This window comes from Marmota monax, unplaced genomic scaffold (genome assembly GCF_021218885.2).
Source record: "Marmota monax isolate L192 unplaced genomic scaffold, Marmota_monax_Labrador192_F-V1.1 WCK01_AAM20220418_F8-fsc00043, whole genome shotgun sequence".
Taxonomy (NCBI): Eukaryota; Metazoa; Chordata; class Mammalia; order Rodentia; family Sciuridae; genus Marmota; species Marmota monax.
The window spans coordinates 3826044-3853100 of record NW_026691982.1 but is presented as its reverse complement, the minus strand read 5'-3'; the positions used below and the strand labels follow the sequence as shown (position 1 = coordinate 3853100).

General features: G+C 34.2%; 1 pseudogene; it reads left to right on the top strand.

The window, feature by feature from the left end:
* The window catches only part of LOC124095148 (la-related protein 4B-like), a 182182-nt pseudogene that overhangs the window by 133673 nt on the left and 21452 nt on the right, over positions 1-27057 (top strand).

Sequence of the window (27057 nt, the reverse complement as noted above, 5' to 3'; positions counted from 1 at the left end):
AGTGAAGCTAGCCAATCCCTAAAAAACAAATGCCAAATGTCTTCTTTGATATAAGGAGAGTAACTAAGAACAGAGTAAGGTGGAAGAGCATGAGAAGAAGATTAACATTAAACAGGGATGAGAGGTGGGAGGGAAAGGGAGAGAGAAGGGAAAGTGCATGGAAATGGAAGGAGACCCTCAGGGTTATACAGTGGAGGGGGTAAAGAGAGAGGAGGGGAGGGGAGGGGAGAGGTGGGGAGGGGGGATCGTGGAGGATGGGAAAGGCAGCGGAGCACAACAGACACTAGTATGGCAATATGTAAATCAATGGATGTGTAACTGATGTGATTCTGCAATCTGTATATGGGGTAAAAATGGGAGCTCATAACCCACTTGAATCAAATTGTGAAATATGATATATCAAGAACTATGTAATGTTTTGAACAGCCAACAATAAAAAATTAAAAAAAAAAAAAGAAAACATAAGCACAAATATATGTGACTTTCTACTTGGGGATATTTTCTTAAATATGAAACCAAAAACAAGTTTTAAGTTGAAAATTAAATTAATTGGACTTCATCCAAAATAAAACATCTGTGAATCAAGGGATCTCATGAGGAAATTGAACAGAAAATAGGAGAATATGTTTGCAAATGGTACATATGGTGGGATGCAGCAAGAGTATCTAAAGAATGATTACATGGAACAATAAAAAGATAACACTCAAGGATGAGCAAGAATGGCCAAAATTCATAACATTTTCAACTCTAAATTCTGTGAAGGATGTGGACTAAAATAAATCTTATTCATGGCTTTATTCATTGGAACAAATAAAAACTATTGAGCCACTGTAGAAGATAGTTTGTCAGTTTCTTAAAAGCCAAACATAATCCAGCAATTGAACTCCTATATTTTTACCCAATAATTGAAAATTTATCTGCACAAGAAAAATGCACAAAATTATAGTATCTTTATTCATAATTACCTAAAGTTGGAATGAGATGTCCTTCATTAGGTGAATGTCACACAAACAGTGTTAATACATGAATGGAAATGGAATTACTTATTAATCCATAAAAAGCATGGAGGAACCTTAAATACATTGTTAAGTGAAAGGAACAATTCTCAAAAGGCTAAATACTTATGGACTCAGGATATACTAAGGTCAGGAAAGGACAAAACAACACAGATAGTGGTTACCAGGGGTTAAGGGAGAAGAAGTGTCAGATGAAAAGCTGGAGCATGGCAAAATAGTTTCATACAGTGAAACTATTCTGTATGATAATGAAATGCTGGATATATGAAATTATGTATTTGTTTTTTACTGGTGGTTTAACCCAAGGCACTCAATCACTGAGCCACCACCCCAACCCTTCTTTATATTTCTTATTTTGAGACAGGGTCTGACTAAGTTGCTGAGGCTAGCTTTGAAATTGTGATCCTCTTCCCTCACCCTCCTGTGCTGCTGGGATTACAGGTAGGCACCACATCTCTTGAAAACACATAAAACTGTAAAATATAAGAAGGGAACCCAAATATAAACTGTAGATTTTATTTGCCAATAATTCATGAATATCAGTTCCCCAACTGTAAGAAATGTTCATTAATTCCAGAGCTTGATAAGATAAACTATGTAATAGGATGAGAACAGATATATGTGAACTTTGGAGCTACTGCTCAATGTGTAAACCTAAAACTGCAATAAAAATAGTTCATTTTTTTTTCAAATGGGTGAAACTTCTTTTTTTGTATTTATTTATTTCTAAATATTTAATTGACTAGAAAGGAGAATGTATTTAAGGTTTACAATATACTCAGATGTAAGCATACATTGTGTAATGATTACCATGATCATATTAATGCATTCTTTATCACTCATGCTGTACATTAGATCCCTAGAACTTGTTTATCTTATAACTGAAATTTGTTCCATTTGACCAACTTTTTCCCATTTTCTTCACGACAAACCCATGAAAGCTGCCATCCTGCTTTCTGCTTTGCAGCTTGAATTTTATTTGGATTCCACATATTAGTGAGATAATATAACATTGGTCTCTGTGTGGCTTCTTTCTCAAGCATAATGCCCTCTATAGGCAAAAGTTCTGAATAGAAATTTCTCTCCAGAAGATGTACAGAGGGCTATATAAGTATATATAAAGATGTATGACATTAATAGTCACCAAGGGAATATAAATTGAATTCACATTGAGATACTACAAAGTATCCACTGGGGTAGATAGAGTAAAAGATTCACATAATAATTACTTTTAGAGAAGTATCATGTTACAACCCTCATATATGACTGGTGAAAATGTAAAATGTTACAACAGTTTTGTAAAACAGTCTAGTAATTCCCAATTAATTAACCTTAGAGTTATCTTATGTCCAAGTAATTGCACTCCTAAGACATATTCCCTAGGAAAATGAAAACATATTTCCCTAAAATATGTTGTATAAAATATTTATAGCAGCATTATTCAAAGAGCCAAGTGGTTGGAAAAAAATCAAATGTATAGCAAATGACAAATATAAACTACACAATGCCTTACATTGATATAATAGAATATTATTTGGACATAAAAAGGAATGAAGTACTGATATTTAATGCAATATGAATTAATTATGAAAATATTACAGTACATGAAAGAAGGCAATCACAGAAGAACACTTAGGCATAAAGTGGATTAGTGATAGCTTAGGCAATATTGGAAAGACTGAAAGCTAAGGGAAGAGGAGTATGTTTGGGGGCTGATAAATGTTCCAATATTGATTGTGGTACTATAACTTACTAGGTTGCATTTATTTTAAAATTGTTAGAGGATTTCTCCTTTTATAGGGTATGGCTTTTTAAAATTTGCTCTCCATTGACAACACATACATTTTGTCAAGATAGAAAGATCTGTATCTCTGTCTCAATCTACCTACCTATCTACCTATTATCTCTCTACCTATCTACCTACAGAGAGAGGATATCACATTGACACAACTAATAAAACAATTTCAAAGACCATAAAGGGTGATCACCAGGAACCTAATACAAAACATTGGAAAGAATCCAGGTCGCCTTCATCTGTCTGCACCTAGGGGGGCATCTCAGCAGGCACAGACTTCATTTACCAGGCTGTCACCAGAAAATAATGAAGCCCCAGTCCCTTATGAGATTTTGTTCAGCCTTGGTGTCTTTGAATGTATTTTATTGCTTAGGAAAAATATATTGTATGTGATGTAATTGTCTTTGAATTGTCAAATTATTTATGATTAAATCATGAAAGCTTTATCTAGACAGTCATAAAGGTCAGGCACAAACCTCAAAGAAGGGAAATTAGAAGTGAAGAAGAAATTGAATTCCTCAATTACTCTTTTATGCCTCTCTATTGCCTCCCATGATGAGTAAACATCAAATCAATATTTGAAGGTCTATGAATATAAACAAAGAAATCCTCATTTAAAATTATGCTTGTTAACTCTTCCTAGTCATCAAAGACTAATATATTAGTCATATATATATATATATATATATATATATATATATATATAAAATACATAAAATTATAAATAAATATATATATAATTGTGTATATATATTTAATGTATTTCAAAAAACAAAATTAAACAGTTTTTGGCTTTGGTTTGTCTTTCTTACAAATATGTAGAAATTAAGAAATTACAGCAACACAAAAGTTTTTTTGACCCACCCTAGGACCTCACATGTAATAGTCAAGCACTTATCTACTAAATTCTCTTCCTTAATTGTTTAAAATTCCTCAGTCTTATTTTCAGTCTGAGCTACTGAGATCTCATCTACCTACTGAGCTGGATTCTGGAAAATGGTTGTAAGGATACAAATGATGGCAGTGCTTGGGATGATTTCTAAACCTCTCTATATTACCTCATTTAGTTTAAATAGTACATATATTTTCAATTATAGAGATAATTAAGTAAAAGCATTATTTTAATGTTTTTCTTAAACCAATAAACACTTAAAATTCTAATACCAGTCTCAAAAATTTATATAGATTCAAAAGAAAAAAAGTTCTAATAAAACTCTGAGTAAAGCTATTATTTTTGTTGGTTTGTGATTGTTGTTGTTTTTAACTGTTCACAATGTCATCCTAAGAAATTTTTGACTGTAGAATTGTGAGACCTGATCTAATGTATAAACCACTGTGCAAGTGGGAGTGAGAGAGAGAATATGTGCAGTGTGTGTGTGTGTGTGTGTGTGTGTGTGAGAGAGAGAGAGAGAGAGAGAAAGAGAGAGTGAGAGAGTTAGTTAGTTAGTTCTTGGAAACTTCATGCATAGAAATAGAAGTGCCTCCAGGACCCGAGCCTAAGACTAATTTGTACTGTTTATCATCCATTTATCATCCATGCATAGGAGACCACGATGAGCTGTGGAGGCTTTGGTTAACTAGGTTAACTAATCTTCCTTCTGTGGAGATCTAAGCTGTTTTCAAGGTGGCATTAAGTTCTCTATTTCTCTAGACTTATCAAAGTTACTGAAATGTTTTCCATTTTCTTTAAAAATTCTGTTCCTTAATTGTTTAAAATATTACTCCCCCAGGATTGAGATGGGCACTTTCTCCTTCTCAGAAGTGGCCCCAGAGAGCTTCTCAAACGGATCAAAATGAGATAGTCAATCACACCTAACCTAGAGTCACACTAATTTCCAATATGTACGGATCATTCCTCTCTGCCTCATCCCCACTGAGTGCAATCACCCTTACTTACCGTGTTTGTAAAATGAGCTTTACTTCAGTCATAACTGAAAAAGAACAAATCCATGTTTGTCAATGCCTTTAAAAATTACTGTATGTCTATTACAATGTACCTCATAGTTTTAACTGAGAAAGTGTATAGAATTCTAGGGCTATTTATCTGTCCTCCCTTTCTTCCCACAAGAAAATTGTAATTCTAAATTCTGTTAAAATATACATAAATGCTCAATTCCCTCATTATCCTTATTTTAAGCAAGAGAATTAATGTTGGGTGAGCATATAGGTGTTCCCTGTTAGCTGTCTCATCTTGAGCCATTTTCTGTGTATGTGTCTACCACTGTGATAAATACCTTATTTCATTTTCAAATGACCCATTCTTCCTAAGTTTAGTTAAAAGCTCAAAAATGTAAAATATGAAACAACCGTGGGATGATGGATATATTTCTAGAAATCACATTGACATAAATAGTAAAAATCATCAGTAGTTAATAGACATATATTTGTATGAATATGTAATCTAGATAGACTTTGTTCTAATGAGACAAACATCATAGGAAAAGTAATGTTGATTTTAGAAAGTGAAATGAAAGAGAGGAAAAGAAAAAAAAAATCTCTACTTTTAAATTTTCTCCCAATGCCTGGTCATGTGATATCCAGAGACCAAAAATGAACTCCATAATTCAAAGTAAATCTTTCAACATATGATTAACTGTGGTACTACATGTGATATGAGTAAAGTTCACATCCTTAAGCAATTTGTATCAAAAGTATGAATTTGCACTGGATTCGGTGCACATGCCTGAAATACCAGCCACTTGGGAGGCTAAGAAAAGCATCACAGGTTTGAGGCCAGCCTGGGTGAATTAATGAGACCCTTTCTCAAAATACAAAATAAAATGGTCTGTGGATGTTGTTCAATGATAAAGTATTTGCCTAGCAGATGCAAGGTACTGGGTTCAAATCACAGTATGGCCAAAAAGTGAAAGAAAAAAAAATGCAAGCTGGCAATTTGCAATTTTAAAGATGGCATGCCATCTTTAGAGAGCATCTTCACAAATGATCTACTACACACACACATACACACACACATACACACACAAACATACATACATATCACATTTATATATTTTTTCTTAATTTTTTTTAATTTTTACTTTTATACTCAGGCTATCTTTGAGTGTGTTGTTTTCACTTTTTGTGAGCTGGACTAGTCTCTATGAAAAGGGCCTGTGTTATTTAACTTTCCATCACTTTTACCAAAATGCATAACATAAAAAATTTAAAGGAGGAAAACTACGTTTGTTTGTTTGGGGTTTTGTTGTTGTTGTTGTTGTCATCCTCTTCTTTTTTTGTTTTGTTTTGTTTTTGATTCACAGTTTCAGAGGTTTCTGGCCAACTGGCTACATTGCTGGCCCTAGTTGAGGAAGAATATAGTGGTGGAGGAAAGCCACTCAGATTATGGCAGCCAGGAAACAGAGAGAGAGAGAGACAGACAAAGAGAGAGAGAGAGAGAGAGAGAGAGAGAGAGAGAGAGAGAGAGAGAGAGAGAGAGAGACATGGGGGAAAGGGAAGAGAAAAGATCAACTCTTTGAGCATGTCTCTAGAGAAAAACTTCCTCCAACAAGGTGTACCTCTCAATAGTCCGTGCAACCAACAATGAATTAATTAACTTATGACATCAGAGCCTTCATGATTTCTTCATATTCCAAAAGTCTCACTCCTAAGCACATGAGATTATGGGGCACACTGCAGATCCAAATGATAATGGCTATTTTAAAAGTCTTTTAGATATATGAATAGAAATTCAAGAGCTCAAACTCTGTTTGCTGATGACATGCTCCTATATTTGGAAGACCCAAAAAACTCCATCAGAAAATTTCTAGGACTCAACATGATTTGAACAAAGTAACAGGATATAAAATCAACACCCATAAATCAAACATGTTCCTTTACACCAAGGATGAATCAGCTGAAAGGGAAATTAGGAAATCTATTCCATTCACCTCATCAAAAATAAAATACTTAAGAGTCAATCTATAAAAAGAGGCAAAAGATCTTGATATTAAAAACAACAGAACACTAAAGAAAGAAATTGAAGATCTTAGAAGATAAAAACATCTCATGTTCTTGGATAGGCAGAATTAACATTGTCAAAATGGCCATACCTATGAAAAGCACTACACAGATTTAATGCAATTCTATTAAAATTCCAATGATGTTCTTCATAGAAATATAAAAAGCAGTCATGAAATTAATTTGGTGGAATAAGAGGTCCAGAATAGCCAAAATAATCCTTAGTGAGAAAAGTGAAGTAAGAGGGATCACAATACCTGACCTTAAATTATACAACAGAGCTAAAGGGTAACATAGACTTCTCCCAAGAGGGAGGAAGGGGCCATAGCTTGTATCATGGTATCCCAAGAAAGGAGGTGTTCTGCCCTTTTTATAAGTCCTAGATTTCCTTTGTTCTCCTGCCTTTCCCCTTATCTTTCCCCTTCCTGCTATGCTCAGTGGGAGAGCCAAAAGGTGGGAAACAGGTGGGCTGAATGGGGAAGGACAGGATGGAGTAGCCAAGGACATGTTAACAACCTTATAGCTCCCTGTAGGGAGGGGAAATTCCTGGGACTGGTTACCTTGGCAACAGGTTGGGGGGGGAGAGGTTCTTGATAAGATCACTCAGGGGACAGTCTCCAACTTCCCAGACTCACTCAAACTTGGCCTCCTAGACCTGGCCTGACTCGATTTACCTATCTACACTGACTGCCTGTCTAATTCTGGCTTCATTCCTTTAGGAACTGACTTTCTCAATAAGACTCATAAAGCAGAAGAAATAAAATAAAAATCAATAAATGAAATGCCATTAAACTTTATAGCAAAGAAAACAGTCAAGATGGCGAAGAGAAAGCCTACAAAATGGGAGAAAATCTTTGCCACCTGAAGCTCAGGTAAAGTGTTAATTTCCAGGATATACAAAGAACTCAAAAAGCTTAATGTCAAAAACAAAACAAAACAAAGAAGAAAAAACAAACAGACAAAACAATCAAAAATGGGGAAAAAATACTGAACAGATACTTCTTAAAAGAAATAAAAATGGTCAAAAAATATATTAAAAAATTTTAAACATCTATGACAATTAGAAAAATGCAAATTAAAACAACACAGAGATTTCATCTCACTCTAGGCAAATGGCAATTATCAAGAATATAAGTAACAATAAATGTTGATGAGGACGTGAGGAAAAGGGTACACTCATCCATTACTGGTGAAACTGCAAATTGGTTCGTCCACTCTGGAAAGCAGTATGGAGATTCTTCTAAAAACTTGGAATGTAACCACTATTGACCCAGTTATACCACTCCTCAGCATATAACCAAAAGTTTTAAAAGCAGCATGATACAGTGATGTGGCCAATTTTTTTAATCCTCAAAATAATTTATTATTGTTATTACTGTTACACTTTCTAATGACAAAAAGGAGAATCACATAAATTTATTATCAAATATAATATAAATTACATGAAGCATTGGATTTTGTGCTTATATAACCTGTGATGTGGCCATTTTTATAGCAGTATAATTCACAATAGTTAAGGTATGGAACCAAACTAGGTGCCCTTCACAGATGAATGGACAAAGAAAATCTTGTATATATGCACAATGGAAGATTACTTAGCCGTAAAGAATGACACAGAATTGATAAGTCCTTGCTTCCCCAATGTTGAAGTAAAACACCAGAGAAGCACGCTGAGGCAAAGTCAGAGTGGAAAGTAGAAGTTTTATTAAAGGACAGCAGAAAAGACTTCTCCCAGAGGAAGAAGGGGACCCAAGAGGTGAAATCCATGGAAGCTTGGTTGTCTCCCATTTTTAGAGCTAAGGTCTTCTCCCACATTCCTGTCACATTCCTGTCTTTTGTTCTGTCAAGGGTGGGGCATAGGTGGGCCAAAGGAGTAATCTGGGCAGGAAGGACTTTTGGGTTAGCATCTCCAAGTTTGCTGGGAGCTGTTTCATTAACACTTCTTTGGGATGGGCTCTGGGCCATGGGGACATTAACCTGAGTTGTCCTGCTTTTCCCGGATTTCATTAACATTCCAAGAGTTATTCTGCTTTTCCCGGAATTCATTCTTAACATGGCCTCCATTTTGGATCTTACTAGATATTAGAACCGATTTACCTAACTACACTGACTACCTATCTTTAAATCTGGCTTCAATCTCATGACTCTCATGGAAAATGAAATAATATAATCACAAAACAAATGTGGAATGTTCTCTCTGATATGTGGATGCTAACATGCAACGGGAGAGTGGTGAGGGAAAAATAGAAATTCATTGGATTGGACAAAGGGGAACAAAGGGAAGGGAGGGAGATAGGAATAAGAAAGATGTGTAATTAACCTGGTGTTGAGGGCTGAAAATAAGTCAAGATGGCGCCTGGCACCTTGCCAGAAGGAGTGGTTTGTGAAGCAATGCCAGTGAGCCATTAAGATGATGAAGATTCCTTATTGGTTGACTGCTGTATCTAGATGATGTTAATTAAGTTAAGCTGTGTGTAATTAGTTAAGTATATATACCTCTGCTGTCCTGCAGAGAAGCGGCTCCCACTGTTTTCAATCTTCACAAGTTGCTTGTCACCCCCGGTTATTTTGCCCAGCCAGACTGCGGCAACCTGGAATGACTTTCTAATGTACATATATAAATAGAGCACAGTGAATCTCAAATTGTGTATATCAACAAGACTGAGACCCTAATTATAGTAAGATATATCCATGTTGGTACAAATATGTCAAAATAGATTCTAATGTCATATATAACTATAAATAACAAATAAAAATAAAACATAAAAAATTTACTATATATATATGTGTGTGTGTGTGTGTGTGTGTGTGTGTTTATTTATTTACTTATTTGCAAATTCCTAATGAAATTGGGGCTAGAAAATGAAAATTGATTGCTATATTCCTCTTAAAAGTAAATTTTGCATAATTTAAATTGGTGGGTAAATAGTAACCTATTATGTTTTGTTTAGCAATCATTTTATCATGAAAAATACTTTCATCATTATTATGAACATATTTGCCTAGACTTCCAGTACATTCCCTAATACAAACATAGATGAAGAAATACCAAGTAAAGTCACCTTTAATTGGTATGGTATTAGTTGAGAAATTGAATGGAGAAAGTTTAATTCAGATAACTCAGATAGTAAGATGTTTTTGAAAAAAAAATACTGACTATACCATTTTAAAATCCAAAAATATTACAGAAAAGTCTATAAAGATGATGCTTATACAATAAAGATTTCATTTTGCATCAAACTTCATTTTTGCAAGAATTAAAAGTTTATTAGGCTGGGCATGGTGTTGCTGGCCTGTAATCCCAGCAGCTCCAGAGCTTGAGGCTGGAGGATCCCGAGTTTAAAGCCAGCCTCAGCAAAAGCGAGGCACCAAGCAACTCAGTGAGACCCTATCTCTAAATAAAATACAAAATAGGGCTGGGGATGTGGCTCAGTGGTCCAGACCAAAAAAAAAAAAAAAAAAAGGTTCACTAGGTTATTGTCACTAGGTTATTGTAAACATAAATAAAGTTAGAAAACAAGTTTATGAAATTAGCACAAACCATGAAAAAGAGGTAGAAAAAAGAAATAGGAAGCAGAAACAATCTGGCCAACCCAATACCACACTAACCTCAGGTTATAAGTAATGCTAATTGCAAAATTAAAACCTGGACATCCTTTTCATTCACATCACTTACTCTGGAAGATCATTTCCTGGCCCTATGTACATCACATTTTTATCCTCTGGATAAAATAAGCACCAAAATTTGGTACAGCTTTTTGGCCTCTGTGTAGGAAAGGGTGAACATATATATGAGACAGCAAAGATTGAAGATGGCATACTACAGAAAAATGAGAATGTCCAGAAATTATTTCCATAGTGATAATTATATTATAGTATGTTGACATACAAATAAAGATTTTGAAAATTCTTTAGACTTTAATTTCTCTTTATCAATAGGTTGGGGCTGACCATGGAAGTGAATATCAGATAAAGATGCTTAGGCCATTAGTTAAGTCACCTCATAAAAATAACATGGGGTTAACATTTACAATAGTGACTACATGATCTATCCTCACTTTGATTTCATTTCTAGGCTTGCAAGTAAGTAAAGATGACTTCTTTGTGATTTGAACACTTCATTCATTTCAACTCATTTCCAGAAATTTGATTTCTTATTTATGGTGTATTATGATGGAATAATAAATATATAAATACATAGCTGACTAACTCAGGATTGCTATGTAAGCTGTCTTAATTGTCTCTTTAGAGCTGGAAAATGTTGAGTATTATTTTTTGACCAAATTTTCAAAGGTTACACTTTCTTTCATCTGAAAGGCTTAGCTTACTGTGGTTCTCAATTTTTGTTTCTTAATCATCTACATGAATAAATGCTTATTGAATAGCACTGTTTAGAATTAATCTTATTTCAGTAATGTAAAGGATAAAATTATTTTGGAAACCTGAAATACAGGAGGTAACACAATTGATTCATTACTCTTTTATTTGTATATTATCCCTCATCTTTTGAAGCAAAAGTGTGTGTACATCAGAGAAATTTCAAACAGGCTTTTTATGCAATATGCTTGCTTTTAGTATGGGCATTCACCTTTTCTGTGACCCAGGACAGATAACTTAACCTTGCAGTACTTTAAAGTTTCTATAATCTGTTTTCCTAACAAATCTCTTGAGAAAAACATGTAGTAATAGTAAATGCTATTTGAGAGAGAAACGCAGTAATGATATTGCAAAGAAAAATCAGAAAAACTGGAGCCTGAACTTTATATATGTGGATATTTTTATGAGAGGAAAACAATAATAGAAAGACAGTTCTTTACAGTCAAAAAGATAGTTCTAAAAATGAAGTAACAATAATCTCCACAATAAAATATACACATATATAATAGAATATATTCAAAACTGAGTAAATGTGGAATGATATATTTTATAATTATCAGTATTTTGATCCAAGGTTTTCTGTGAAAACAGTTTTGACATATAAGTATTATATTTAGGTGCTAATCATTAGATGGTCCATAAATAATAATTCTAAAAAAGATTAAAAATGTGTTATATTGTTTTACAAAGGACCTATATAAGGTTAAAATTCCATTTTCTTCTATTTATTTTTATGGGTGCAATTTGGGGTTTTTTGCATTTATAAGTGAAATGGGAATTACAATAATCATCCTTAGCTTTTAACAATCTGTTTAGAGTTAACATAGTACTATATCACTAAAATATGAAGACTTTGTACTCTATGGGTCTCTTAACTAACCCCCACCCTAAGTTCATGCTGTTTATCTTATGGGAGAAAATCTTTGTGACCACCACTGCAGATAGGACATTAATTTTCAGGATAGATAACACCCAAAAACCAAATAACCCAATCAATAAATTGACAATGAAACTGAATAGATATTTCTCAAAAGGAAATACATGAATGGTCAACAAATATATGAAAAAAGGTTAAACACCTCTAGCAAAGTAAAATCACACTAAGAAATGAGAATTATAACTACACTGAGATTTCATCTCATGCAGGTCAGAATGGCAGTTATCAAGAATATAAGCAATAATCAGTGTTGACAAGGATGTGAATAAAAAGGTACACTCATACGTTGCTGGTGGCACTGCGAATTTGTGCAACCAATCTGGAAAGTAGTATGGAGATTCCTTAGAAAACTTGGAATGGAACCACCACTTGATACAGTTATCCCACTCCTTGGTCTATAACCCAAAGGACTTAAAATCAGCATATAGTATTGCAACCACATCAATGTTCATAGAAGCTCAATTCACAATAGCTAAACTGTGGAATTAACCTCGATGTGCTTCAAAGGATGAACGGATAAAGAAACTGTGGTATATATACACAATGGAATATTACTCAGCATTAAAAGAAATAAAATGATGCCATTTGCAGGAAAATGGATGGAGTTGGAGAATAATATGCTAAGCGAAGTTAGCCAATCCCCCCAAAACAAAGGGCAATTGTTCTCTCTGATAAATGGATGCTGATCTATAATGAGAGGAGAGAATGGAAGAACTCTGATTGGGCAAAGGGGAAGGAAGAAAGGGGAGGAGGTATAAGAGCAGGAACAATGGTGGAATGAATACCATTACCCTAGGTACATGTATGACTGTACATGTGGTACAAGTCTAAATGTTGTACAACCAGAGAAATGGTAAGTTGTGCTCGATTTGTGTACAATGAATCAAAATGCATTCTGATATCATGTATAACTAATTAAACAAGTAAAAAATAAAATAAAATAAAACAATGTTTAAAAAAAGAGTAGAAGTAACAAATTTTGGCAAGGTTGTGGTGGAAAAGATACACTCAGTCCCATGCGGATGGGACTGAAAATTCCTGCAACTACTATGAAAAAGCAGTATGGGTATTCCTCAGAAAACTTGGAATGTAACCATGATTTGACACAGTTATCCCATTCCTCAGTTTCTATCCAAAGGAATAAAAATGAACATACTATAGCGAGACAACAACATAAATATTTATAGCAGCTCAGCAGTCAAGCTATGGAACCAATATAGGTGCCCTTCAACAGATGAATGGATAAAGAAGACCTTGTATATATACACAATGGAATATTACTCAACCATTAAGAATGACTTTATGACATTTTCCCCTAAATGGATATATCTGGAGACTATCAGGCTAAGAGAATTAAGCCAGTCCCAAAAAGGCAAGGGTCAAAAGTTTTCACTGACATATGAAACCTAACACACAATAAAGGTGGGGGGCAGATAGAAATTCAGTAGATTAGACAATGGGGAATGAAGGGAAGGGAAAATATGAAAAGGAAAGACAGAGGAATGAATCCGACATAATTTTTCTATGTACATATAGAATATACCACAGTGAATCCCACCATCCTTGTATATACATAAGAATGGGGTGTTAATTAGAATAAGATATATTCCATGCTTGTATAATTATAACAAAATGGATTTCACTGTCATGAATAACTACAATGAATCAACAAAAAACAATAAAAATTTTAATTTCAACTTTTTTGGGGGGTAGCAGGAATTGAACATAGGGGCACTTAAGTTCTGAACTATATCTCCAGGCCTTTTTCATAGTTAATTAAGAGGCAGAGTCTTAATAAGTTGCTCAGGGCCTCATTAAGTTGCTGAGGCTGGACTTGAACTTGAGATCTTCCTATCTCAGGCTACCAGGCCAATGTCATTACAGATATGTTCCATTGGCCCTGGCTGCTGGGGCCATAATTCATTTTTTTAATTAATTTATTCATTTTAAATAGGTATATATGACAGCAGAATGTATTTTGATTCATTGTACACAACTTAGGATAATTTTAATTTCCCTGGTTTTGCAAGATGTAGTGTCAACGTGGATGTGCAGCTATACATCTACCTAGGCTAATGATATCTATCTTATTCCACCATCTTTTTTGCACCCATGAACCCTCGGCACCCTCCCTCCCCATGCCCAATTACAGTTCCTCCATTTTTCCCATACCCCCCCCCCCCATGGTTCAGCATACACTCATCAGAGAGAACATTCAGCCTTTGTTTTGTGGGGATTGGATTACTGCACTTAGCATGATATTCTCCAGCTCTATCCATTTACCTGCAAATACCTTAATTTTATTCTCTTGATACTGCATAATATTCCATTGTGTACATGTATCACAGTTTCTTTATCCATTCATCTATTGAAGGACTCTAGGTTGATTCCAGAGTTTAGCTATTGTGAATTGTGCTGCTATAAATATTGATGTGGCTGCATTACTAAAGTATGCTGATTTTAAATCCTTTGGGTTTAGACCAAGGAGTGGGATAGCTGGGTCAAATGGTGGTTTCATTCCAAGTTTTCTGAAGAATCTCCATATTGCTTTCCAGATTGATTGCACCAATCTGCAGTGCCACCAGCAAAGTATGAGTGTACCTTTACCCCCACATCCCCACCAACATTTATTGTTGTCTGTACTCTTGATAGCTGCCATTCTGACTGATGTGAGATGACATCTTAGTTTTGATTTGCATTACTCTAATTACCAGAGATGTTGAACATTTTTTCATACATTTGTTAATCAAATGTATAACTTCTGAGAAGTCTCTGTTCAGCTCCTTAGCCCATATATTGATTGGGTTATTTTCTCCCCAAATGTAGGCTTTCTGTTATCTTCATTTTTTTTTGTCTGTTTTTGCTCATTTTTAGGTCATTCTTTAATTCACATATCATTTTAATTATGTACATCCTGAACTCCTTTTCTGACATTTCATCAACTGTGCTGTCCATGGCTTCTGTAATTAAATGTCCTTGTTTGTTTGAGGCACTTTTTCCCTTGTCTTTTCATGCTTTCTATGGTCTTCCTTTCTTATAGTGCAGATCTGAGGTATTACAATTTCTACCCTATAATCTTGTAGTGACTGTGCAGACTTTCTGTACCTCACCCTGGTGTTGGCCTTCCAGACCCTGCTGGTGTCTTGAAATGGATGCTACTACAAGTATATGTGGTGGTGGCAATAGCAGAGGTAATGTTAGAAAGCAGTGGGGTGTTCCAAGATGAATGCAACCTCTTTCAGAAATGGGGCTTAATGAATGGTACTTACACTGGCTTCAGGATACCTTTTTGGACATGCACCTGCTTCTAAGCCCTGTCTGTTGTCACAAGGTGGAGGTTACTGCTTGAGGAGGGATATGGTGATAGGTGCAGTGTCCCTAGATGGAGGTGGGTTAGGCCTGGGCTCCTGAGTGGGGGGAGGGGGAGGTGGATATGAGCCTACCCTGGGCCTGGGCTCCAGTGCAGGTTACTAGAGGCAGTCCTGGGCCAGGGCCTATCATAATTCTTTTAATTTCAAATAAATAAAGAGAAAGTTTTTGTTTATTTCATCTTCAATATTTATCCAGATCTTTCCCACATCTGATCGTCTTTATTACTTTCTACAGGTCTGAGGTATTCCTGAAAAAAAAAATATAATATATATATATAATATATATAAATATATATATATATATATAATATATATATTTAATATATTATATATATTTATATATAAATATATATAATATAATAAATATATATAATATATATATAATTATATATGTAATATATATATATTATATATATATAATATATATAATATATTTTTTTCAATGTAAAATGTCCATTAGTATATCATTGAGTAAAAACTTGTTAATATATTTCTCAAGTTGCTTTTTATTTCAAAATACATTTATTTCACCTAATGTTTGAAAAATATTTTTCAGGAGATAGTTTCTTGGACTATTATGGTTTGAACATGAGGTTCTCCCCACAGCTCCTGTGATAATTCAGGAATATTCAGAGGTGAAATAATTGGATTTTGAGGTTTCACTTAGTAAGTCCATCTTATTTGATATGGACCAACTGGGTAATAACTGTAAGTAGGGGCCATGCCTGGAAGAAGTGTGTTGCCGCAGTCTGGCTGGGCAAAATAACCAGGGGGTGACAAGCAACTTGTGAAGGTTGAAACAGCAGGAGCCGGTTTATTGCAGGACAGCAGAGGTATATATACTTAACTAATTACACACAGCTTAATTTAATTCACATAAACTAGATACAGCAGTCAACCAATAAGGAATCCTCATCATCTTAATAATTATACACAGCTTAACTTAATTGACATAATCTAGACACAGCAGTCAGTCATTAAGGAATCTCCATAATCTTAATGGCTTGATGGCCTCAAACCACTCCTCCTGGCAAAGTGCCAGGCGCCATCTTGACTTGTCTGTGGCCCTCAACAGTGGGTTACTGGGGTTATATTCTAGAAGAGTTCATCTTAACTGTGGCAAGTTCCTCTTTCTCTCTCCCTCTCTCTCTTTCTCTCTCTCTGCTTTCTGACAACCATGAGGAGCAGTGTCCATCATGCCTTTTTCAATAATGATCTGCTTTACCTTGTTTCCAGAACAATGGAGTAAGCTGACTGTGAACTCCACATTTGAAACTGTGAGTCAACTTCTTCAAAGTTATTCTTGTTTGGCATTTTGGTCTCAATAACACACACACACACACACACACACACACACACAAACACAAAAAAACAAAACAACAAACCCCAACCCTGACTAACACTTAGATATCAAGTGTTTTCTCTCAGTATTTTGAAGACAGATGTCCACTGTGTATTGTCTCCATGGTTGCTTAAGTTTTTGTTCCCTATATAGATTATGGTATTTTTGTTTCTCTAATTTTGACATTTTCTTTTCATTTTTGTTTTCAGTTAAAATTATTATAATTTTATACTGGGTACAATTTATTTTCACTCATACTGATTTGGGTTTGCTGATAGCCTTGATTCTGAACATTTGTATTCTGTCCCAAGTTCTAGGAAGATTTTGACCACTCAAATATTTCTCCTGTCTCATTACTTCTCTCCTCTTGTCTGGGATTTCAATTACAATTATGACAGGTCTGTTTGTGTTGTCCAAAGATCCCTGAGGTTCTTCTTATTTTCATTAATTTTTTTTCTCTCTCTCCCTTTCTTCTTCAAATTATATCATTTTAGTTCTTTCATTTTCAAGTTTTCTGGCCTTATTCTGTTATGGCCATTTCAAATAAAACTATTTAGTGAATGTTTTAATTCCATATGTTTTATTTTAATCTTAGATATTTTCATTTTGTATAGTTTCTCTTTATCTACAGATCTTTTCTAACTTTCAACCATTAGTGTTTTGTTACTAGACACACTAATGATGCTTATCTTAAAATTCTTACTTAATTTTAAAAGAAGACCATCTAGGTTTATTTCTTAAAATGATTTATAATATTTCCATTTTATTGTGATATTTTGTAATTTTTGGATCTTAACACTATTTCCTCTGAAAAATTATTTATTTTATTATTAAGCCAGGGATCAACAGGACTATAATCAAACTCCAAACATTATTTTGGGGCAATAGCTGAAACCTTTGCTTAAATAGTTTCAAAATTATTTGTTTCAAAACTATTTCAAAATTATCTTTGCTGGTTTGCATGTGTGATGAAGTGCTCAGACAGGGATTTTCTGAGAATAGCCTCTAAAACAGAAATGGCAAGAATTAGTAAATATGACATAATTTTGAAAAAGCAGAATGAGCTATTTTGTAGGGAGAAAAAAAGTTTACATATATTTACACAGTAAGAAAATTCATGCTTTTATAAAACTTTATAAATAGCCAAAAGACCAAAACATGATTCTATCTGCAAAATTTAATCATGACTAGTTGTAATTTCCATGCTTTGCTATCCTTCATGCCATTTACCTTAAATACTCAGTCTTTCATCCTAACAGAAGAAATTGGATGTCTTTATAAAGAAACTATTCCCAGTGTTGAGCAAACAGAATTATAGCAATTTCTCCTAGGTTTTTGTGTAATATTGTGCAGCAAATTATTTTCAAACATGTGGTTCTTGCTGGAAACTGTGACACAAAGCAGTCTTACCCCCACCATGCCCTCTGTACCATTGAACTTCAGAAGTAGCTCACCTACTGACCCTGAAGCTTGAGAGGGAACATAATCAGTACTTTAAATTGTTAGTGCTCAACTGCAAAATGCCATGGCCATAGTATCTTGCAAGGAAATGGTGCATGGCTTTTGAACACTGAAAAAAAAAATACTGTTTGATTTTCCTCCAGTTCTGCTGCGAAACAGTGATTTATTATCATTTTCATAATCAAATTTGAAGAAGCTTGAATTCCGCTGCTTAAAACTTTTTCTTGTGTGCTTTCAAGATTTTGGAATTTCACTTAAGTCAGATTGTTTGAACAAAGTTGGCTTTTCTAAAGCAATTTTCACTTTTCTCTTAGCAGACATTCTTTTTTTGTCTGATCATGTTTTTTCCAAAAAAGAGGCATTTCTTCTTATTACATAATATCTTCCCCACATGTGAATGTAAACATGTACCTCCTCAGATAATTCATGTGGAGTACATATGTCATAATACATTGATCACTGGCCCTATGGCTACAGCTATTGAGTTCAAAAGTTCTTATTAAAACTAGAAATGTCCATGTCCTATGCCCACCCATTTTGTCTATGGTATATTTGATTCTACAAAGTTTGTCACAATCTCCTTTTAATTCTTATAATATTTCATTGTGTTCTTGTCATCTGTAGGTGGAAATTAATACCTAATGATTTCCTTCAATTAGCAATCACTTGTAATATATCTAGACAAATCATTTAAATTTTAAAAGATTTGCTTTATTTTGGTCCTCTTGTTTTCACACTATAATCTCTCCCCATTTTTGTTTTCACTTGACTACTTTTAACAGATTTCAGTAGAGAAAATGGGCCAATCCAAGCTTGAATTTCCTTATGTTACTATCTTGTTTAACATCTTACCAATTCATAAATTTAACCACAAAAGTTCATAAAAGACACATATCGCCTTTAACTTTGGATTTTTGAAAATTTATATCTGAGACATAGTTATTTTTTGAATGATGAACTTAATATCTCCTCAAGGTTGGTGATGCCCTCAGTAGTTGGGATGAGGGAGCCTGACTCCTACTTTGCAATGCTGTTGGGGGAGGAAGCACAAAAGAATGTTTCTCAGTGGGAACTAAGCATGGAGGTGAAAAGATCCAGGAAATGAATTGTAGATTCCAGGCGTGAGAAACAAACAGCAAAAGGAGATAATGCCAAGGGAGGCAGGAGGGCCAGCATGGGATAGGGCTAGAGTTTTGTTCAGCTTTGGGAGGAACCTAGAGTTTTGTCTTTTAGGATTTCTGTTGACTAGACACCATGGATTAATTGTGAACTAAAGAGTACTAGACAGGTTAGACTAGGATTTTGAAATGTGTTTGTAGATGCCTAGTGAATTCAGATGGAGGAAAGAGACCAGAAAGCAGGTAGATGATTAGCTAACAAAAGATGTGGTTTGTCTCTTCAGTCCTCAGGTGCTCTGGGAAAAATGAAAATAGAGGTGCTGGGGTTACTACAGAACCAACCAGTCCCCATCCATGAAGAGGTAGGGTACAGAGAACCTCCAGGACTCAGACTAAAGATTTCAAACTTACCATTCTATTAGGTCCACATCAAAATAAGTATTTTCATGTTTCCATTAGTTTGTTTCATAGCAATTGACTTTTGTATTGAATACTTCACAAAATGTTGTATTGAATACTTCACAAAATGTTATATTGAAGACATATTTTTAACATATGATTTGGTATTGATATTTCAAGAACCTTCCATCATATATATATATATATATATATATATATATATATATATATATATATATGATGTTATTCCTACAATCTTTTTGCTATTTTGTAAAATAGGTCCTCTTCATTTTGTAGGGCCCTGACATACATGAATTTTGTTATGCTCGAATTCGGGATCCCCAAAAGACCACCAGAGACCAAGATAGATGTAAACAGCAAAGAGGTGTTTATTGCGAGCTAGCTCAGTCTTCCACACACAGCAACTGGTGACGCTGAGAGGCCCTGAGCCCAGGGTTTGCAGCAGTTTTATACATTCTTTGGAGAAGGCAGGGACCTCACTTACATCATAGCATCTCTTAGCAAATCATCACACACCACGGGAAAATCAAATAACAACTCTAAAACATGATTAGAACATTCACTGGTGGGAACAAGTTGGGTAAGGGTGATTGGTCAGTCCAAAAGGACATTCATTTGAACTGATTGGTTTAGGCCACGAGGGGTGTACTGTGCTGAACTACATGGTTTCACAACATGTTATCAACCACCATAAACTACTGGGAGGGTCATCTGGTATCCCAGGTATTTCCCTGTCTCATGCTGATTGGTGGCTGCTAGGGGGTTACTATGGATCCCCACCTAGCCTGACTGAGTCAGGGACACCTGGCGCAGCAGATCTTGCCTGTTATTTGTAGATAAACAACTTAGAAGGGTGGGAATGTGCCTAGGAGTGCTCTGTGGGTCTTTCTAAGGACAAAGGCCATGTCCCTTCCTTGGACAGGCTTTGCTCTGAGGTAGAGGCTGGTTTTTCAATTTCAGTCACCTGAATTTAGTGAAACACACCATTTTTTTAATAACAAGTTTCAAATGATAGTGACCTGCATATATCAACTGTGAGCAATTGTATAAAGTTTGCTGCTACCTCTTCAGCCCACACATCAGTACAAAAATAACATAGGATCAGTGACCAATCACATCACTTCTTTTAAAGTCTGCCATATAGGTCACATGCATTTCTTATTCAGTTCACATGCAAACAGAAAAATCTTAAATTGTGCTGTTACACATAATTGAAAGAAATATTATTTTAATGAAATATTTCAGAAATGTGATAACAAAGCAAAAATTAAAAAACAGTGCTGTTACATTGTTTCCCAAAGAAAAGCCCAAGTGAAATTTCACCAGCAACAATTAATAACAGAAAGAGAGAATAGCTAGTGAAGATGAAGATGCAGAAAAGGAACAAAAAGTGATGACAATGGAAATGAAATTGGGAATGGGTAAAAGATGCCTGACTGTAAGGTCCTTGCTTAGCATATGGACAGCCATCTTTTTTTTTTTTTTTTAATTTCCTAGCTTGCTTTTCTTTTTTTTTTTGTAATCAATTTTTTATTTATATATGACAGCAGAATGTATTACAATTCTTATTGCACATATAGAGCACAATTTTTCATATCTCTGGTTGTATAAAAGTATATTCACACCAATTTGTGTCTTCATATATGTACTTTGGGTAAGAATGTCCATCACATTCCACCATCATTTCTAATGCCATGCCCCTTCTCTTCCCTTCCCACCCCATTTTCTCTGAAATAAGGAGGCTGATTCATAGTGACATAGGGAGGAAGAGCATCAGAGAAATAGATGAATTCTAGACTGGACAGCTATCTTAAGTGACAGCTGCCATCTGAAGAAAAAGTTTCGCTTTCCCACTCAAAGGCCTTTCTGAGAAAGGCTCACCACTCCCTCATACCACCCCCACTCTTAACGCCTCTTTCTTGTCAATGGAGAGATGCCTTTATTTGGTCAGCTCTGGCAAATAAAGTCTCCTGTCTATTTCTGCCTGGTCTCTGTCTTTCATTTCTTGCTCGCCTGTCTCCCCAGTTCTTTGATTTCCTTTCACTGACCATGGAAATGTCGATGCTGCCCTCATCAGAGAGCCTCTGGAGTAGCAGCCAGAGAAATTCAGTGTAGGCAAGTTTACCAACATAAATGAAGAAATAGGTTTTGATGGACTATTCCAGATGAAGTGATACTTGAAAATAAATGTCACATTAGAGGAACTCCAGGAGGTGTTCTGCAATTTTGGAAGAACAAATGATAAATGCTGAAAACTGACCCAAACTTAGAAAGAAGAAAGCCAATTCACGAGGCATAGAAAGACCCTTGTTCTATATCATAAGTTATCAAAAGAGAAGGCAAGTAATGCTCAATCTACAACTTCAGTTCTTCTTACAAAAGAATATGACTTTGCCAGCATTTCAAATGCTGCTCATCTATTTATTTCAATGAAATATTTCAGAAATGTGATAACACAGCAAAAATATAAAAGACAGTATTTCATTTCTATATGCTATTTTTTATTATAGTGTCCACAATTTTTGCAATATGTAATAAAATTGCTTCTCTTTTTATCCTTTAGACGGACAGACCCCACTTCTTCTCACTTTTATTTATAATATATCAAATTATCAAATAGGATATTCTCTTCTCTCCCTTGCTCTGTGTATGTGTGTGTATGTGTGTGTGTGTGTGTGCACATGTCAGTATATATGCTGATAGATATAGAGATATTAGATATAGGTAGATACATTTCTTTTTTTCAGATACATGGTTTATAAATATTTTCCTCCCTTATGTAACTTGCTTTTTTATGAGAGAGAAAAAGAGAGAGAGAGGGAGAAACAGAGAGGAGTAGACAAAAATAACACTTTCTGAGTTTTCTACACTAGAATCCCTCCTAATTCAATAGTTTCCTACACAGTTCCACACCCATAACATGAATTTCGATTTCTATTGTAGCATGTTCTACAAGAGTAAGTCATATACTAAGTATATTCTGAGTTTCTTAAGGTCCTGTTCCTCTCATTCATCTGATTCCCTGGTACAGAGCATAGTAAGGAATATTTTCTGATAATAATTCTTCTTTTTAATTAAAACATACTTTGGGATATTTTTACATTTTACAGAAAAATTTACATCATACTTTGTACACAGAGTATGGCTGAGTCAAATGTTTATTGAAATGCAACTTTTTTTTGCTGCTACTTTTAGTAATTCTTTATCTAATGTTGTGAGTAATAGAAACAGGAGTGGCTTACATATGCATCTATGCTTTCTGGGAAAAATCCAGGAATATTAGATTAGAAACTATTGACTAATTTAATGGATATATATGCAAATTATTTGTTAAGGACTGTATGTGAGATATTCTCCAAAAGCTCATGTGTGAGACAATGCCAGAGGGTTCAGAAAGGAAAGGATTAGGTTGTGAGAGCCTTAAACTAATCAGCAAATTAATCCTTGATGGGATTAACTGGATGTTAGCTGGAGGCGGGAGGGGTGGGACTGGAAGAGGTAAGGCATTGGGGGTCTGGCTTTGGAGTATATATTTGTATCTGGGCAGTGGAGTTGTTCTGTTTCCTTTCTGATCACCATGATCTTATTCCCTTTGCCATGTTCTTCTGCTATGATGGAGCTCCCTGTATATGGACTGAGACCTATGGTACTTGAAGCCCTTAAGTAAACTTTTCCTCCTCTACAGTTGTTCTGGTTGGGTCTTTTAGTCACAGCAGTGAAAAAGGTGATTAAAACATTAGTGAATTAGTAATTTCATACCTATGTATGACTTATGAAATCATTTTGCTTCATATTATTCACATAGCATGTTGGATATCCTGTGGCATATAAGTCAAATTTATCCAGATATCTGAAAATGTTTTACACATGCAAAAATCACCTCTTTCTTACAAAATATCGTTTTCTAGAAATTTATTCAAAGTTTTTTTTTTCTTTTATAGAGTAATTTATGACAAAAATACACATGTAAGTATTAAATAATATGAATTTTTCTGAAATTGAAACAATAACTAAACTTCAAAGTGAAACAGAAAAAAATTTTTTTGAAAAGGTAAGAAGTAAGTGAACACTTTATTGATGAGTGAGATTCTGCAGTGAACTCCCATTACATTACAGAAGACTTGGTTTGAAATAAAATGTATTCAACATTGAGCTCAAAATTGAAAATAACTTTTCAATTTTATAAACTGACTACCTCAAGCAAGTCACACTAAGTTTATATATTTCATTATTCCCTGACATTTTAAGTACATGGCAAACATCACTCATGGTGTTCAGATATGTACAGTTTTCTATTCAGAAATTTTTGAGAAGTGTTTTAGACAATAAAAAAATTAGTACAGTTAAAATAATACAATTTTTCCAATAACTTACTTATATTCATTTCCTATGGTTTTTGTAACAAATTGCTGCAGCTCACTGGGTGTTGTGATTGCATTTAGAGTTCATCAAGACAATAATCCAGGATAATCTTCCTATCTCAAGATTCTTAATGTAATTAAAATATGAAAACTCAATTTAAAAAAAAAATATATCATATGAGATAACATTTGCTTATTCCAAGGATCAGGAAATGACTCTCTTTGGGAGGAAGTGTCATTATTCTACCTTCCACAATGCTAAATAGCAGTTAATGAATTTCTCCATTCTTAATCAATATGAAAAAAGAGATTTCTTTGGTACCCTGTGAAATGGTAGATGTGTTAGACTACTTTTAAAGAATTATAAGTGAATGAGATTTATTAAGACCTAGAGATAGCCTAGTACATGGAATTTTTCATTCTGATTAGACAAATATCTAAAAAAAAGTCTTTATCGGAAGCCTATTCTCTCTATAATCTTCACTGTCATTGAGTGAAATGACTTGGCTTAATCTTAATTGCACAATTCTTTGTGAGTGTGTAAAAGCAAAAGTGTTATTTTCAAATGGCAATAGTCACATTTTTAATATATATACACTTTGGTTTCATGCTTTTGAAATAGTAATGCATACTATTACAAAATAATGATGCATTTCTTCTTAACATAGGAAATGGAATAATTTCTTCAATCCAGAGTCAAATGCTTCTCATGTTGATAGCTTTCCCACTTCATCTTTTATTATTCTAAGATTTTCATCTAACCCAGAGTGGGTTAATAGTCAAACATGGTAGGTGGGAGCTCTACTCATGAGCTACAGTCCCAGCCACTAAAGATGCTCTTGTCTAAGTTCTGTCAGGAGGGAAAAGAAAACCCACTGTTTAGAAAGTCACACAACTTCCCTCTCTAGTTCATGCTGCCTCAAGTGTGAGAACCTCTGTATCTATTATACCCAAATCTGAAATGTGTCAGGTAAATTTCTTCTGAGAATAAACTAATCTCCAAGGACAGTGGTTACCTGAACTTTCAGGCTAGAAGAAGGGAATCTGGGGATAAAAATCTTTCATATACATTCAATCAGTGTTCCCAATTTTCATCTTTTACACAATTGCCCTTTTCCATGGTGCTTGGTGATTCCAACTCTTGATCTTTTAAGAAGTTCAAAGGAGAGGTCATTTTTTTCTCATCACTATTTTTCAATGGAACACTTAATTTGCAGTTGATTTCTGCTAAACTAGTTGTTTCCCCTCCATCTCTATATTCATCTTCAAAAATGTATTACATGGTGTGGGAAAATATTAACAGACTTTTTATCCATTTCATCTTGAAAATTTAAAAAAGTTTTATTTCACTTTAATTTTTAAAAATTCAATTAGCTTTTGTTTCCAGATGAATAGGGCCACTCCGAAACATTTAACCAGAAATTAGCTAGCACTATTTTTTTCATAATTGCAATTTTTTTTTTATTCTGAATTGTGTCTCTGTGAATTATTCAGCTATTGGGAAGAAGGAGGGACTATTACTTTCAACTCATGTAAAGCCAAGAGGAGTATAGTGTAAAGATAAGGAAATTTCAAGAAATTTGAACACATCAAATAGAGCTGACCTTCAATGGAACTACAAAACATTGCATTAGCTCAGTAGCTTGAAGCCATGAGGATTATGGATATTTATATTACTGTTGGATTTAATCAGTCATAAGCAGCAGCATCATATTGTTTGAGACATACTGTATTTGCATGTGTACATGTATTTTAATGATGGAGAAACAAGGGCTTTTAGACACACCCAAATTTAAACCTATTGCCTTATTCATATAGCTGTTTTAAGAAATTGAAAGAACAATACACTAGCAATTATGTCCTCAGTTTACCTATGTAGTCACCATTATTTTGACAGTCTTTTGACTATTAATGATAAGAAGAGTATTTCAATTTATTGTCTTATTTTCAATTAATGAATTCTGTTTTTTACATGGTTTTACAACATTGTGTTAGTGAAAAATATTCCTTGAAATTATTTTTAAGGTCAAATCTTTTACCAATTTGATATAGTCTAACATCAATTTATAGCATGTATTTAATATTTATAGGAATAAAATTTGTCTCAGACTATCTATTAATAATATTTCTATGATGAGTTTTGAACAACACCTCTGATTAATGCCTGGTTCTTTATTTCTTTAACTATTTTTTTAAATTTTTATTATTACAATTTATTTGGTGTGACTGAATGTAGAGTGAAATATCTCTTTTACAGTTGTGTTTAAAGGAACACTTCTTCAGAATAGTAGTAAGCTTCAGGAAAAAGAAATTGTTATCAAAAATTAGTTTTATATTTCATCTTATTTTTGTATTCCAAAACATGTTAAATACTGTCTGTTCTGGGAACTCCTGCAAGAAACTAATCAGAATCTACTTAGACTTCTATTAGCTGAATGTACCAGAACATGATCAGAGTATTACCCACTTGTGTATTTTCTTGTTTTCCTCCTCCACCTCTTTCTTCTTTTGTTATTTTTCTTTAATACATATCACCATTATAAAACTATCTTCTATATTTTTTTCAGTTGAGGACAGCCAATTAGAGAAATGTCATCTTTTATTAAGTGTATTGAATATTTTAAAAGCTCTTCATTAAATGATTTTTCCTTACCCTTGGCTTTATATGGCATCACTCTGCCAAATAAATGTACCTGAAAAATCCTATTCTGTCAGCATATGTTTTGGTTTCAAAGCCAGCATTTTTTATGCTATTAAAAATAAACACTTTTATAACTTTTGTTCTTAATCTTATATTTAGTGCATTAATGCTTTTTACAGCCTTTAGTTGTCAAAATTTAGCTTCTCTACTAATTAACATACAATTCAAAAACAGATATATTATAAACAAGTTCCACTAAAG